The 17,075-nt window shown below is 42.1% G+C and overlaps 1 protein-coding gene and 1 long non-coding RNA gene across 4 annotated transcripts in view; one reads left to right on the top strand and one right to left on the bottom strand.

The window, feature by feature from the left end:
* TRAPPC9 (trafficking protein particle complex subunit 9) overlaps nt 1-17,075 on the bottom strand; it is a 324,135-nt gene that overhangs the window by 99,676 nt on the left and 207,384 nt on the right. The gene's annotated exons all lie outside the window — the stretch shown is intronic.
* LOC140707011 (uncharacterized) lies at nt 2,970-3,184 on the top strand. Its single transcript, XR_012087016.2, has 2 exons — nt 2,970-3,095; nt 3,127-3,184. It is a non-coding gene; the product is annotated as an uncharacterized LOC140707011 (long non-coding RNA).

Genomic DNA, 17,075 nt, shown 5'->3' on the forward strand with positions numbered 1-17,075 from the left:
TCAAAGGGTCAGCCTACCAGGAAGAACTCACCAACTAAAATGGCCCCCAAGCACAGCTCCCTCCTGCCTCTGCTTCCTCTTCAGGAAAGGGGCTTAGAGCTTCTGCAGGCACTAATTTAAAGCCAAAGCCCCGCCCCCTCAGACCATGTGGTCAAAGGGTCAGCCTACCAGGAAGAACTCACCAACTAAAATGGCCCCCAAGCACAGCTCCCTCCTGCCTCTGCTTCCTCTTCAGGAAAGGGGCTTAGAGCTTCTGCAGGCACTAATTTAAAGCCAAAGCCCCGCCCCCTCAGACCATGTGGTCAAAGGGTCAGCCTACCAGGAAGAACTCACCAACTAAAATGGCCCCCAAGCACAGCTCCCTCCTGCCTCTGCTTCCTCTTCAGGAAAGGGGCTTAGAGCTTCTGCAGGCACTAATTTAAAGCCAAAGCCCCGCCCCCTCAGACCATGTGGTCAAAGGGTCAGCCTACCAGGAAGAACTCACCAACTAAAATGGCCCCCAAGCACAGCTCCCTCCTGCCTCTGCTTCCTCTTCAGGAAAGGGGCTTAGAGCTTCTGCAGGCACTAATTTAAAGCCAAAGCCCCGCCCCCTCAGACCATGTGGTCAAAGGGTCAGCCTACCAGGAAGAACTCACCAACTAAAATGGCCCCCAAGCACAGCTCCCTCCTGCCTCTGCTTCCTCTTCAGGAAAGGGGCTTAGAGCTTCTGCAGGCACTAATTTAAAGCCAAAGCCCCGCCCCCTCAGACCATGTGGTCAAAGGGTCAGCCTACCAGGAAGAACTCACCAACTAAAATGGCCCCCAAGCACAGCTCCCTCCTGCCTCTGCTTCCTCTTCATTAGGAGCTACAATTTTCCCCAAAGGAATAAGAAATACAACCCATGTTCAAACAAACAAGTATTATTTATCATTGATAATGAAGAGAAAATATCCTTTTTTATTTTAAATGTGTGTCGGAGGGGACTGTTGTGTTCTTCCTTTTAAAGCAGGAGCCTAATGCTATATTTGGTTATCTTCTATTTCAAACCTACATTTTCAGCTTAGGGGGAACAAGAACGAAACCAGATATGAACAATAAGGACAGATCCCTATCAATTAAAACAGTGGACTGCAGACCTCTGCATTCAAATAGGTGGCCTCTAGATGAACTATCTTTCACTAGAATAAATGTGGTTCTGAAGAGCCTTAGTGGGACTGAAAAATGGAGCCGACACCGGCTTTCTTCCTGACTACTGCTCTGTTCTCCAGGTTGGGATCAATTTCATAGATAACTTTTCTTTTGGAAAGAGGCAAGCTGCTTAATAATAAGAAATACTTACTCAAAGGTCACATATGGAATGAACTAAATACAGTACACCACATAGATACTGTTTGATCTTATTCCTGTACAGGTCGAAGGGAACAACCTGCTTCCCTAAAGCAGATTTTAGTAATTGATTCTTAGGATTAAAAACAAATTCATAGCAACAAATAGCTGGAGATCAGAATCCCCTAGTCTTCTAAATAAGTTATACGGGAGGCAGCCAACAAAAGAAATGCAAATGAAGAAAAATCAACATTTGGTTGAAAATGAACCTATCCAAAGGCATCCTTCACTTCCCCTTGAACTTGCTACAAAGGTGTCTTTTGAAAAGCGAATTGTCTCCATTTGGGGGACAGAATGTTACTCAGCAGACGCTCAAGCACCACTAATACTTAATCTTTCGGGTATTAGAAGCATGTATTTACTCCTTTTCAAGCACACTCTTTCATATACCCTGCACTTAAAACAAACAAACAAACCAGATACACATTCTCTCTTGATTTATTGGACAGCTACTTCTTCAAATACTATAAAAAGACCAAACGTCATGTCCAATGTTACTGATGGACTATTAATAACAACAGCATTACTGTATTATCTGTTAAAATACATACACAAACTTTTAAAGAAAAAGTTTTGGACCTGTGATATTCAATATCCATGCCCTCCCACCTCTAACAATATCCATAGGGAGAAGAAAGGTGAAGCTGCTTCTACAGAAAAACTCCCCAGATGTTTGTACGCTATGGGTACACTGCTGCTTTTCCTAGCATTTTTATCTCTCCCAACTGTGATTGTGACCATTGTTTCTCTTTCACACTTCCATGACCAGCATTTTAACCAAAGTTATTTCATCCGTTTTATCGTGCATAACTGAACTGTGGCCCAATGGTTAATGAAGCAACTATACACAATATAGTGCATGTGAACCATCTTGCACTGGCTCCAATTTCTGTACCTCACTCTTCAACTGCTAAAACTCAATTTATATTCCCCCCCCCCCCCACCGTGCAGTCACAAAGGGGACTGGCTTCTCTCTCTCTCGCCTTCTCTGTGGCCACTGTCAAATTGTGTATTTCTCAATTTTTCTTTTCTTCATTTGTAGTGCATTTGTTGTTGTTTAGTCGTTAAGTCGTGCCCGACTCTTTGTGACCCCATGGACCAGAGCACGCCAGGCCCTCCTGTCTTCCACTGCCTCCCGGAGCTTGGTCAAATTCATGTTGTTCGCTTCGATGACACTGCCCATCTATTTCGTTCTTCATAGTGTATACCCATTACTTATCTCCACAAATCAATCTTTCATTTGCTGTTGCATACTGTCCATGATGTGCATGAATCTGATACTTGGCTGTCTTCTTTTAATCTTCTTTTTGGTACATATGTATTTTTGGCAACTACAACATCCATCTTCGTGTGGCTTGAGCCTTCTGTTCCCTAAGAGTGTCCTGAGGTCTTGTTTAGTTTCTTGACTTATGTACTCTTTCACTTGTGGATGATTAAACATCATCCAAGCTGTGGCATCTTTTCCTCATCCCTTCTTTCTTTCCTTGTTCTTTCTATTCCATCATTTATTTCCCTTAATGGAGAATCTGACAAAAATACAATGGCTACTCCAAAGGGCTTCTACAAAGTGCCTCCTGTTCCTCCATCCTGCCGTACACATATTAGTTCCTCTAGGTATATTTTCCCTTTTACACCTTGAGAGTGAATGACTTACTCTCTCTTCTAACCAAATACATCAACTTTTCCCTCTGGGGTCTGTTCTCTCTCATCTTCTTCATTTGATATTTAGGTTTCATCTTTCTATTTCTTCTGATATTTAGGTTTCATCTTTCTGCCTCTTCTTCTATTTCTTCTATTTCATCTTTCTGTTTCTCCCATCAATAACGTACCTTCAGTGCAACTTTTTTGTCTTAATAAATTTAAGCCCATTATTTATTTATTTATTTACAAAAAATTTTAGCCACACCATTGCCAGTTCTACCTGTACTTCTTTCTAACATTTTTAATTGTGTTGTTTGTCAAACATTTCTGAACTTAGTTATGTAAATTCCAATTCTGACCCTGTGGATAACTGTGGAATGAATCCAGAGATATTACGAAACAAAAGACTATTAAGTGAAAAGACACTTCCTGTACTCAAAAAGAAAGAAAAGCCTTGATGAATAATTAAAGAAGATCTTACAATTGTCAATGGGAGTGAGAAGCAAAATTAAGAAGTAACAGATATACCATCAGAAATAATGGCCTATAGATTTGAAATATTCAGTATACATTCCAATTCCCAAGAAAGGAAATATGAAAGAGTGCAATAACTATAGGACAAATGCGTTAATTTCCCATACTAGCAAATATTTTACAAAGAGGACATTCACTGGACATAGAGTGATAAATTCAGATTTAGAAGAGTAAGAGGCTCTAGAGATGATACAAAAATATGTATTGGCTATAGAGTATACCAAAGCATTTTGGCAAAAATCTATTTTTTGCTTAACAGGTTTTGACTGTAAATCATGAAAAACTATTGACTGTTATAAAAGAAATGGATGCTGCAGAACACTGGGTTGCTTAGACATACAGTACAACTGGAGAGGAATGATGAGTGGTGTAGCCACAGAATTCTATCCTAGGTCCAATGTTGTTCAGTAAATGACTTGGACAAGGGTGTGGAAAGGATGCTCATTAAATCTATGGACAACACAATGATCAGAGGGCTAGTTAAGGCAGCATTAAAAGAAAGAATCAGGATTCAAAATGACCTTAACAGAACTTGGTCAATACAAAGAAAAGGCTGAAATCCTGTTCTTAGTGTAGCAAGTTACACTAGAGTAGGCTCACCAAATCAGTGGGGACATGGTGCATCAACTCCTCCATTTGTTGTTTATTAATTGTTAAGTCGTGTCCAACTCTTCGTGACCCCATAGACCAGAGCATGTCAGGCCCTCCTGTCTTCCACTGCCTCCTGGAGTTCGGTCAAATTCATTGATCGATGACACTGTCCATCCATCTCGTCCTCTGTCGTCCCCTTCTCCTCTTGCCCTCACACTTTCCCAACATCAGGGTCTTTTCCAGGGAGTCTTCTCATGAGATGGCCAAAGTATTGGAGCCTCAGCTTCAGGATCTGTCCTTCCAGTGAACACTCAGGCTTGATTTCCTTCAGAATGGATAGGTTTGATCTCCTTGCAGTCCAGGGGACTCTCAAGAGTCTCCTCCAGCACCACAATTCAAAAGCATCAATGCTTTGGCGGTCAGCCTTCTTTATGGTCCAGCTCTCACTTCCATACATTGCTACTGGAAAAACCAACGCTTTGACTATGCGGACTTTTGTCGGCAAGGTGATGTCTCTGCTTTTTAAGATGCTGTCTAAGTTTGTCATCACTTTTCTTCCAAGAAGCAGGCATCTTTCAATTTTGCAGATGCTGTCACCATCTGCAGTGATCATAGAGCCCAAGAAAGTAAAATCTGTCACTGCCTCCATATCTTCCCATTCTATTTGCCAGGAGGTGATGGGACCAGTGGCCATGATATTAGTGTTTTGTTTTGTTTTTAATGTTGAGCTTCAGGCCATTTTTTGCACTCTCCTCTTTCACCCTCATTAAAAGGTTCTTTAATTCCTCCTCACTTTCCGCCCTCAGAGTGGTAATATCTGCATATTGGAGATTGTTGATATTTCTTCCGGCAATCTTAATTCCAGTTTGGGATTCCTCCAGTCTAGTCCAAAAATTTACATAGCAACAAATTATCATGTAAATAGCCCTGGATTTCTGCAACATAGAAGTATGCTGAAATACTTAGCAGTGTATAATACAGACCTCTTGCCCCCTCTGCCCTTTTAATCTCTTCTGTTAAATTAATCTCCACAATAGTTTATTCTTTATGGTTGGCTAGCTGATTCTCTAATATAAATGATAATAATGAAGAATTCAAGGGAAATGATATGAAAGTTTAAATGAACAAATTACTGTGTATGCTGGACCAAAGTTTTTAAAAGTCTACAAAGCTTAAATTTGCCACTAATTGAGTTTTATCTCCACAGCAGTCCTTCAAGCATCATGAAATATTCTGAATAAAGAGAGATGGATAATGATGAACTTTCCTATTACAATGTATTCTCGAAGGCTTTCACGGCTGGGATCTGATGGTAGTTGTGGGGTTTTTGGGCTCTTTGGCCGTGTTCTGAAGGTTTTCTTCCTGAATTTTCTGCATCTTCAGAGACTGGAGTAGGAACTCAGTCCATGCTGATCACCATCATCATCCTATCTCCTGAAAAGAACAAAAAGCTGTCCCCACAGCTATAAATACTCAACTACCCAACAAACAATGAGGGGACGTGGTGGTGCTGCGGGCTAAACCACAGAAGCCTTTGTGTGCTGCAGGGTCAGAAGACCAGCAGTTGTAAGATCGAATCCACGCGACGGAGTGAGCTCCCATCGCTTTGTCCCAGCTCCTCGCCAACCTAGCAGTTCGAAAGCATGTAAATGCGAGTAGATAAATAGTTACCACCTCAGTGGGAAGGTAAACAGTGTTCCGTGTATAGCCGCGCTGGCCACGTGACAACGGAAACTGTCTCCGGAAAAATGCTGGCTCTATGGCTTGGAAATGGGCATGTGTGCTTCTTTGAGCTCCCTAGAGTCGAACATGACTGACTAAAATGTCAAGGGGAACCTTTACCTTTACCTATCCAACAAACAGCAACAGAGCATGGACAGAGTTCCTGCTCCAGTCCTCTGAAGATGCCGGCCACAGAGACTGGCGAAACGTCAGGAAGGACAACCTTCAGAACACTGCCAAAGAGCCCGAAAAACCCACAACAACCATTTCCTATTACAGTTAAAAATAAAGCTTAATTCTTCTTTAGCTGAGTAAAGAAAGCAAAACATTATCAGTGGCATCCAAGATGCTAAGGAAATATCAGTCCACTTACATAAATAGGATCCAACACAGTTCTTAGCATCATCTCATACACTGAGACGTGAAACAAGATAATAATACTCCCATTTAACAAACAGAAAGTACCACTGACTGAGGAAGGCTTGAGGTGTTAGCTATGATAACAGAACATCTAGCATCAACAAGCTAGATGAGTTGAACAAGCTACGTAATACTTGGAGTTGTATTCGGGAGTTAACAAACCATTGTTATTTTGTTTGTTATCTGTATTCTCACCTGGTCACGGATTCACTACCATGAGGATATATTTCTACTCCTTGTGTCTGAAGCAGTGGATTTTGATCCACGAAATAAATCTGCTAGTCCTTACAGTACCATAGTACTATCACCCTCCCCAACACCTTTCCTGCTGCCAACACACTGAGGAAGACTAACATGTGTGCTTCTTTGAAAAAAAACAAACAAAATCAAATGGTATGATACTTGCTAAAGGTTGGAACAATTTTTTGCAAGCTCTGTGTTGGTGGGAGATCAGTGGATACAGCCGTATGACTAATACACTTCCTTAACAAAGGGAATTTAGTTCTGTGCAGACATAATACACATGCACTTGCTACTACTGTGCACTGAAAGCAGGCAAACAATGTAGTTTTAGGTACATAATGTAGTTATGCAGTGGTGCCTTGCTTGATGAGGATAATTCATTCCGTTCAAATTGCTGTTAAGTGAAATCCTCATCAAGCGAAATGCAAAATCCCACTGAAATGCATTGAAAACCGGTTCAATGCATTCCAATGGGCGAAATACCTCAGCATCCAGCAAAGATCCTCCATAGAGTGGCCATTTTCCAGTGCCTGTAATGCGAGGAACCTGTCCTAAAGCACAGCAGGGAGCCATTTTACACAGTGGGTGGCCATTTTGAAACCTGACGATCAGCTGTTTTTGATCGTCGTTAAGCAAAAAATCAGTTCCCGAAGCAGGGAACCGATCAACATTAAGTGAAAAAAGCCCGTTCAGTCATTGTTTAGCGATCGCAATAGCAATTGCAAAAAAACCTAATCGTCAAGTGATTTCCTCATCTAACAAGGTAATCGTCAAGCGAGGCATCACTGTATATGTAGATGAACAGTGGTGGGAGAGGAGAGAATCATAGGGGGAAAAGTCAAGCAGTAGAAAAGTTAAACTTTTTTTTCAGCCTAAGAGAAAATGAAACAAGGCTTTGGTATCAAATTAGTCAAAGTCAGTTTGATTCCTGATATACCTATACTTCAGTTCTAACACTTAGACTTAAAATGCTTCTCTGTGCAGCCTATGGCAAAAGCAAGGTTCTCTACTAATGATCTCAAATTGTAATTTTGTGCTCACAAATAACCCCACAGCCTTCTGGCAGGAGAATTTCAAGAAGTCCATTTTTACAGGACATACATGCATAATATTGAGGGCTACCCCTGGGTGTAAGAATGAGTCAAATAAGAGTGCCAATTTTCTCTGTAAGAATTTAATTATACTCGTATGCTTGAATATAGGTTATCACAGAAAAATATGTGCCAGGGAAGGCTGATTGCTACTGAAGGCTACAGAGCTATTTTCCACTGAGTGCTGCTGAACCTCCCTCCTGCAGATCAGGTGTTCCCTTGGACTTTCTTAAAAGGAGCGGGCAGGCAGTGAAGCCATGTCTGCTAACCCCTCTTCTGATGTCAAACATACCAGCTTGCCATACCCCTTGACAGCCACAAACTGTGCACAAACACCTACAGAAAAAAAATCCATGCATAAACAGAGGTTTCTTCACTGTGTCCATTCCTGGTGAAGGAACATTGAGGACACACAGCTAGCTGGCATCTGGGTAGAGCCAGCAAGAGCAGTCCCTTTCAATTCATGTCTCAGACAAAGACAATCTGTCTTGCATCTCATGATGCTACTTGCCAACTTGTGTGTTTATTACGGTGGGCCAGCATGACTCTTGGAAAAGTTGCAGTGTGACATCAGAAGACTTGGAGAACAAAATCAAGTGTTGTCCTGTCACAGAGTTATCAATGATGCAAACACACTATCCTTCCCGTACCAACACACAACTTATTTATATTTTATTTTATTTAATTTATACCCCGCCTATCTGGTCTTCCGATCACTCTAGGTGGCTTCCAAAAAAACAAAAACAACAACAACATATAAATGTAACAGATTAAAGAAACAATTTTAGATCAATAAACAGATTCTTCAAGATGGAAAAATAACAAAGGGTAAGTGAAGAGGGGAAAATTAAGTATTAACTGGAGGGAAGGCCTGCTTAAACATCCAAGTTTTTAATTGGTTCTTAAAAATACCCAGCGATGGGGCCACACGAATCTCTGGAGGGAGGTTGTTCCAGAGACGAGGAGCCACTGCCAAGAAGGCCCCGTTTCTTGTTTTTTCCTTCCCGGCCTCCCTCAGCGTCAGGCTCCTCAGCGTCACCTCCTGACTTGATCGAGTGATACGGGTAGATCTTGGTTTTAGTCACTATGTGATATGTAGGTTTATCTTTTGTTCATGGCTCTGCCTTCTCTGAAATCTTTGCCATGTGAGAATATGCATTGACTCACGTTATAAAGAATTAACAATGAACAGTGTTAAGGTTATAACTGCAACCTTATTTATTACAGGTGAATCCTGAATCAGGGAGTTGAGATTCTGACACAATGGATAACATGCTGTTGGCGCTTCACTTGTCTGATTAAGGGGGGAAATCCATAATCAATAGTTATCAGACAATATTATGACAAACTGTTCTACTTCTCAGAGGGTTGTTTTTAAAATCCGTATCTGAACCAAACAAAAAACAAACAAACAGACGGTATCTTTGGATTGATTATGCCTTGTCAAGCTAAGAAGATACATATTTATTTCTGCCATAGAGACTATATGCAAAGAGTATGTACACCAATAAAAGCTAGAAGGGTTTTTTTTAACCTCCCAGTTTGATATTATAACATTAGAAACTTATTTATTCTGATATATTTCTATATACCCCAAAAGAGAGCAGCAATCAATTTATCTTTAATAAATTTACGTTTGGAAGCTCAGGAAACATTTACCTATTTGCAATGGTCCAAAGTCAAACCACTGCACAGAATGATAACGGCTCCAGCTTTCAAGGTTATAATTAAATTGTGCAGCACACAGAAAGTGGTGGTGATGGTGGATGTTAGGGACAAACAGCCTCGACACCATTTCCATCACACAAAAACATGACAAGACAAACATATACCTTTTTATTTCCATCCATTGTTCCTACAACCATTAGCAGTTTCAACAGAAACTAAAAACTGAAATAAAATAAAAGGTGTACTTGCAAATCACAAGAAAGAAAGAAAATGATGATGGAACTGCTTTCTTTTTTGAAATGCAGCTAAGAAAAGTAAATTGGAAAATGAGGACTATGAACTTTATAATGGATTTTGACAGAATAAAGCTACTAGCTCTGAACCAGCGCTTCGGATAGTTACTTCAAAAAGCAAGTTACTTATAAGTCATCCATTATTGGCAACTTTCTTTAAAAAATATGAAAACAGAAGTAACATTTCTGTTATGAGAAATGTACAATACCATTAATGGGGAAAGAGCTCTAATTTTCTCTCTCTCTTTTTGTAGTTAGGTTAAAAAGCAATTACGTTGTGCACGCTCACTCGTTCTCCCCCTCCCCCTTACTCTCACATACACTTGCGTAGAATGTTGTTACTTTAAACCTCTGACCTAAAACTACACAATCAAAGGCGAAATCCATAAGCCAATATCTCCTTTTGCTTCTGGCTTCTGAGATTTAAAAAGTAGTCATTAACACCACAGATAAACTAGCAAAGTCTCATACCATTAATTAAAAAAACTTCATCCCAAAGGTAAGCAGCAGTATTTAAAAGAAAGGGTTTTCTTCTGTCTGCATTAGAAATCCTGACTTTAGGCAGTTAATTTGGAGTGGGTTTTTTTTCCCTTTCTTTTTGTTACTATCGAAGCAACATCCATTTTTTATGATCATGCTACTTCTAAAGAAAGTACCTGCCAGACTCCTGATACTCAAGAGGTTTTTATAGGCAGCATTTCCCTCCTCACCAATGAAAATTAAACTTTTTTTTGCTCTTACGCGTTGACCCTCATAATTCACTTTGGTTTTTTAATTAAACCAGTTTGCCGAACATGTCCAATATTTGTTGCATTTGAAGAAATAAATGTTATTTACATAGTATATACACTGTACTCTAAAATCAAGTCCTTTGGATTTATTGTCTTGTAATTTCTTGTGCTGCTCATCTATGGTGCCGGGACATTAAAAAAAAAGAAGCAGAACAGAACACCCTGGTCTTTTAGGGTTACCATGAGAATACAAATGTAGGCCATCAAAAAACAGCAGGGTTTACTTTTAAAACTTTGTATTTGTAGTTTACATCTTTCCTCCCCCAAAAAACATATACACAGAAGTACAACTGCACTAGTTGGATATTTGCAATTATCCTACTCTAAACCAGATAACAAAGTCAGCCCATTTAGCCTAGTACTGTCTGTTCTGGCTGGCAGCAGCACTTCAAACTCTCAGCAAGTCATGGGAACTCATTGTCAAGTTGGACTTAGGTCACATTGGTGACTCAAAAATTGGATTTTACTTAGGGTATGTTTGTTTTTTTCAATGACTTCGCAACTTGTGACTCTGAATCCACCCATCCTCTCCCTTGTTTTTCTGGGGGGAAAAAAGCTTACAGTATTTTCAATAGGGACCCGGGACCTGGTACCACAGATTTGGACTTTGAGTTGGTGCCAAATACTCAGACTCAAGATTTGGTACCAAAAACTCAGATTCAGACTTGGGACTTGGTTCCAAAACTTGGACTTGGCCCCAAGGACTTACCAACATCCCTGCTTAATTCTTTTCTCTGCAGACAGGTTGTCCCTTCGTGACTGGCGGGCTGAGAGGGGTTTTTAAATGGAGTGTTGCGCCTTGTTGCGCTGAATGTGTTTTTAGTGTTGATTTTGCTTACCTTTTTATAGTGTGGCATTTGTCTGATTCTTTTTTTAAAAAAAATTCTATAATTATTATTATTTTATCATTGAAGATTCTCAGTCATCCAGGTGAGATTATCTGGAAGTTGAGTCACGGCAAGGCAATGTCCCAACCCAGTAGGACAATGGGACAATCCGAGAGCCAGAGCTGACGGAAAAACCTGGTCATGCCTTGCATCATTCATTCATTCATTCATTCATTCATTCATTCATTAGATTTTTACCCTGCCCCTCTAGACCATGTCTACTCAAGTCTTTCCGACATGGCGGGTGTGTCGGAAAAGCTCAAAAGGATTTTTGGTAGACACCACATACCTGTGCATTTTAAACCCACAAACACACTAAGGCAGAGACTCGTCCACCCAAAAGACACCAAAATACAACAGGAGCAATATAGTATATGCAGTCCAATTAAAAGAGGAGTGTTCAGAGCTCTACATTTGAGAAACCAAACAGTCGCTAAACAGGAGAAGCAACGGCTCAGGACCACAGTCAGCGGCATTCCTTCATTTGAAGGACAAAGGACACTCCTTTGATGACCAAGACGTACTCATTTTGGACCGAGAAGAAAGGTGGTTTGAAAGAGGGGCCAAGGAGGCCATGCATGTGCATATAGAAAATTCCTCACTCAACAGGGCTGGAGGCCTTAGATACAATCTGTCTCCTATTGATCATGCTGCCTTTTCATCCATCCCCAAAGAGATCAGGACCACGCACTAGAAAGACCACTTTAAGGACTGTTAACAAACCATGACAATGGGAGAAGGACTAAAGAGGTGGGATTTTCACTTACCCCTCCCCTGTCCTCTGTCCATCTAATGAGCTTATTCAGACCAGACGGAAGTGAAACCAAGGTGGAGGATATATCAAGGGTCTCCTACCAACTCTCCTCAGACTGAAGAAGCTACTTTTTTTTAGCTTTTAAATATTGTGTTCTAATGGTATAAGCCACCTTGAGTCCCTTTTAAGGAGAAAGGAGGGGTAAAAATATTTTAAATAAACAAACAACCCCGCCTCCAAAGAATTTCCTCTGATCCACTTCATTTTCAAAGAAAAAAGCCCTGACAGCTATGAGCAGATTGTGTGTGTGTGAGATGGGGGAATGATGACTGATATTAAAGAGGCTGTTGAAATGTGCTGGGCTCTGGTCCAGAATAAGCTACAGGGACTCTTGAGCTGTTTCGCTCGAAGGGGAGAGAAGCCTTAAAAACTCCTTGACGTCTTTACTAAGTTATGAGCCAACCTGTCCCCCAACTGCTTGGTGAGAGAAAAACACCGACCATGTGTCCAACAATGGGAACAGGCGCCGATTTTTTTTAGCTGTGGACATCTAAATATTCTTACAAGAGAACTCCTCCTGTTAAAAATGCAAGGCGAAAGAAATCTTTCTGGCCCAAAGACGGATGATAGAAATTACGCTGAAATCCACCACTGGAGAGGCTGGTTGATAGAAAGGTTTTAGCAATGACCGGTTGTGTGCTTATAGCATGGCATTTTCAGGTCTTAAGCCAATCTTGGGCTTCAAACAAGCCTCTTTGATCTGGTGGTAAAGAAGCACATCGTATTTAAGAGGCAAGCTGCTACTCCCACATTTAGTAGACTTTGGTCAGAGTTTCCGGAAACATTTCTAAGTTGAATTCCTATTTTTCTGTATATGGCTCACTTAGGACAACATATAGGATGCACACACATGGACATTACACACACTAGATCCTGTGACAAACCCAGACCTACTGGGATCTGCCACACTTTCACTAAGCTGCCACCAACCATTCCCTATAAGAAGTCACACAGACCAGGGATGGATTTTTAAACAAATAAAGAATAAGGTTTATTTAAATACAACACACAGGCAAAATAAAATAATCAGGTGAATAAGATAAAGTAACGTGGCTTATTCTCATTCATACATGCATACAGTTTGGTTCACACAGAACCCTTAACTTGAAGCACAGACCCTGAACCTATCAGTTCTGGCTAACCAACAGACACCTGAACCTATCAGGTTGGTACTCTGACACACAGTAGTACCCTGTCTGACACACAGACTCCCACACCAGCTTCTTCTTCCCAGCTGCTGCTTCTTCTCCCAGAGTCTCCTCTTCACCACACAGGCTTCACATTTATATACAGTACAGCCCCTCCTCCTGATGTCCCGCCTTCCACTCCCCATAGGATGGAACTTTCCCTCCAAACCCATGACAGACAGGTAACATCAGTGCTGTATGTAACACCTCCCCTCTTTATAAGTTGTTTTGTAGGGGGAAAGCTAAGGTGCTTTCCACCAAAAAACAACCTGGATAAAACACACAAAAACAGTTTTACATACAATATCATACTTACTTATCCTTACACTCTAAGTTAAACATTTCAATTAGGCATTTAAACATTTACCATGTACATTACATCAATTTACCTTTATTCATACAAACCAAGTTCAAAAAAACAGGTACATTTAACTTTTTGTCAACATATATACATAGTCCATGTTTCTTTCGCCGTCTTCATTCTTCAGGTCTTCTTGACAAGGCGTCAGCAACACAGTTCACTGACCCTCTGACCACCTTCACTTCAAAGTCATAGTCCTGTAGGTTTAAAGCCCACCTCATAAGTTTGCTATTGTGGGTTTTCATTGTCTTTAACCATTGCAGTGGTGAATGGTCAGTACACAGAACAAAATGTCTTCCCCAGATGTAAGGCTTGGCCTTCTGGATCGCGTAGACTATGGCCAAACACTCCTTCTCCACGGTTGCCAAATGTCTCTCACCTTTTTGAAGTTTCCTACTCAGGTAGGACACTGGATGCTGGTCACCATTCTCATCCTCCTGGCACAGAACTGCTCCTGCCCCGCTGTCAGACGCATCGGTGTAGATGATGAACTCCCGGTCGAAGTCTGGAGCACGCAGCACAGGATAGTTGATTAACGCCTCCTTCAACCTCTGGAATGCCGCCTCACAGTCGCTGGTCCATGGGATGCGGTCATCAGCCTTCTTCCTCGTCAGATCGGTCAGCGGAGCCGCAATCTCGCTAAACCTCGGGATGAACTCTCTGTAGTAGCCCACCAACCCAAGAAATGATTTGACCTTTTTCTTGGTGTTGGGTCTAGGCCAATCACGAACTGCTTCTATTTTGGCCTCTAGGGGTTTTATCACTCCTCCCCCTACCATGTGACCCAAATATCTTTTTTCTGGGATACCCAGCTGCAGTTTGCTCTCTCTGCAGGGCCCAGGCCACAGCACTTCCTCCCCTGGATTAAAGTGCCTCTCTCTAGCTTTGTGGTCATACCATGTTTTCTTTCTGACCTTTTGAGCTTGCAGGGTCTCTGCTGCTAGCTCTAGGTTTCTCTTTAGGTCATCCCTCAAGGTGTCTATGTATGTCACAACGTCTTGTGGGTCATCCTGGGTGATCTGCTCCCAATTTTGTTTGATCAAATCAAGGGGCCCTTTCACCCTTCTCCCAAATAAAAGTTCAAATGGACTGAACCCGGTACTGGCTTGTGGCACTGATCGATAAGCAAACAAAAGGGATTGCAGCTTCTGGTCCCAATTGTTTGGATTCTCTGCCAAGTAAGCCCTAATCATGCGCATTAGAGTCCCATTGAACTTCTCAGTTAACCCATTACTTTCAGGATGATAAGCAGTGGTTTCCTTGTGCTTAATTCCACAGATTTGCCATAAGCGTTTCATGAGCTTTGATGTGAACGATGCGCCCAAATCTGTGATTATCTCTGAGGCAAATCCCATCCTGGACATATACCCCACCAAGGCATCTGCCACTGTGTTAGTTTCAATGTTAGTCAAGGGTATGGCTTCAGGGTACCTCGTGGCATGGTCCACAATGGTGAGAATGAACCTGTTCCCCCTCTTTGTGGCCTTGGGCAAAGGTCCCACAATATCCACCCCTATGCATTTGAACGGAGTGTCAATCACAGGCAAAGGGCACAACTTTGCTTTGGTCCTGTCGCGGCTATTCCCCTGCCTTTGACACACATCACATTGTTTACAGAACTCCCTGATCTGCTTCCCTATGTCAGGCCAGTAAAAATTCTGTGTGATTCTCTGCTGTGTTTTGTTCACCCCTAAGTGTGCAGCAAACATGTCAGAGTGCCCCCTTTGTAAGATCATGGGGCGATACTTTTCAGGTACCACTAGCTGACTTCTGATCCCATCTCCCCCTTTTGAGATATTCCTCAGGGTCTCTCTATATAAAATCCCCTTTTTCTCCAGAAATCTCACTGGGGTTTCAGGTGTTAGCTGGGCGTCAGTCACCTGTTCAAAACACTTTTGGAGAGTGGCGTCTGCCTTTTGCTCTTGTCCAAATCTGCTGTCTGTGGTTAAGGTTTCCACCACAGCTTCTGAACTCCCCTCTGCTTCCGTCTCTGGCTCATCATTACCCCCTTGAACTGTCCCCGTGGTGGCTTGTGAACGTGTAATCACTAGCACCCGTTTCACATGTTCAGCCAGGTCATTTCCCACGAGCACGGCTGCTGGCAGAGTCGATGAAATTGCTAGCCGCCAAACTCCCCTCCAGCCTTGAAAGTTCACAGGTACCTCCGCTACTGGCAGAGAGATTACCTGCCCCTCAATCCCTGCCACCTTCATGCTCTCATTTGGGATTACATACTCCCTGGGAATAATATCTGGATGGCACAGGGTCACCTGGGAACAAGTGTCCCGCAGCCCCCGATACTGACAGCCAAGTATTCCTACGTCCACCCCTGCTGTCTCAAACAACTGAGAATCTGTTCTCACGAGCAAGCATCGCTTGACCTCCACAAGAGGACCACCTTCCTCAGCCTGATCAGCAGATACAGCCGTTCCAGACTGAGCAGCCATGGCAACAGGCTCCCTCAGTGACAATGAGCCTTGCTCTCTCTGGACACAGAACACAGCTTTTGGCTTGGTTCCACTAGAATCCTGAGGCACAATTCCTTTTAGCTGCTTTAATTTCTCACACTCTGAGATTAGATGGCCCTTTCCCTGACAGAAATAACATTTTCTGGTGTATTTTGATTCTCTCTCATCTTGTTTTGGTTTTCCCTCCAAAATCTGAGGTCTTGGTTTCATGTCTGAGGGCTTCCCTTCACCATGGGCCCCTCCCCCTTGCTGGCTTTTCCCTGGTCCCTGAGAGTACTTGCTGTAGGTTTCTTTGGGTTTTCCTACAGATTTCTCCTCACCTAAGGGCTTTCTTATTTGGTGAATAAAATCTGCAATCTCGGCGGCTTCTGCCACAGATTTTGGTTTCCTTTCCCTCACCTGGAATTTCAATTCCCCATGCAGGACTGAATAGAACTGTTCCAGTGCTATCAAGTCTTTAAGCTGCTCGTAGGTCTCTGTCCCCTCCTGAGATAGCCATTTCTCAAGCAGCCTCACCAATTGGGCCCCCACTTGGGTAAAAGTCTGCTCTGGCTTTTTGGTGATTGACCTAAATCTTTGTCTCAACTGTTCCGCATTTATCCCATGTCTGGCAAACACCAGTTTTTTAAACTCTGCAAAATCTTTCATCAGTTCCTCAGGCATCTCGGCATAGACCTCAGCCAGGCTACCACTGATTAAAGATCGCATGATGGTCATCTTCTCAGTTTCCCTCACTGAGAAGTCCACAAACGCTCTTTCCACTAGGGAAAAGAACACCTCAGGACAATCTCCCTTGTGGTACACAGGGAATTTCTTCAGGTCAGCCTTAGACAATTGGCCTCCCTCAGAATCCCTATTGTTATTATTATTCTGGTTCATCAGTTCCAATTTTCTTAATTCAAACGCCATTTTCTCTCTCTGCAATTCCAATTCCATTCTCTGTCTCTCTAATCTTTCTTCCTTTTCCATTCTCTCTCTCTCTAATCTTTCCTCCATTT

The sequence above is a fragment of the Pogona vitticeps genome, chromosome 4, assembly GCF_051106095.1.
Source record: "Pogona vitticeps strain Pit_001003342236 chromosome 4, PviZW2.1, whole genome shotgun sequence".
NCBI classification, from domain to species: Eukaryota; Metazoa; Chordata; class Lepidosauria; order Squamata; family Agamidae; genus Pogona; species Pogona vitticeps.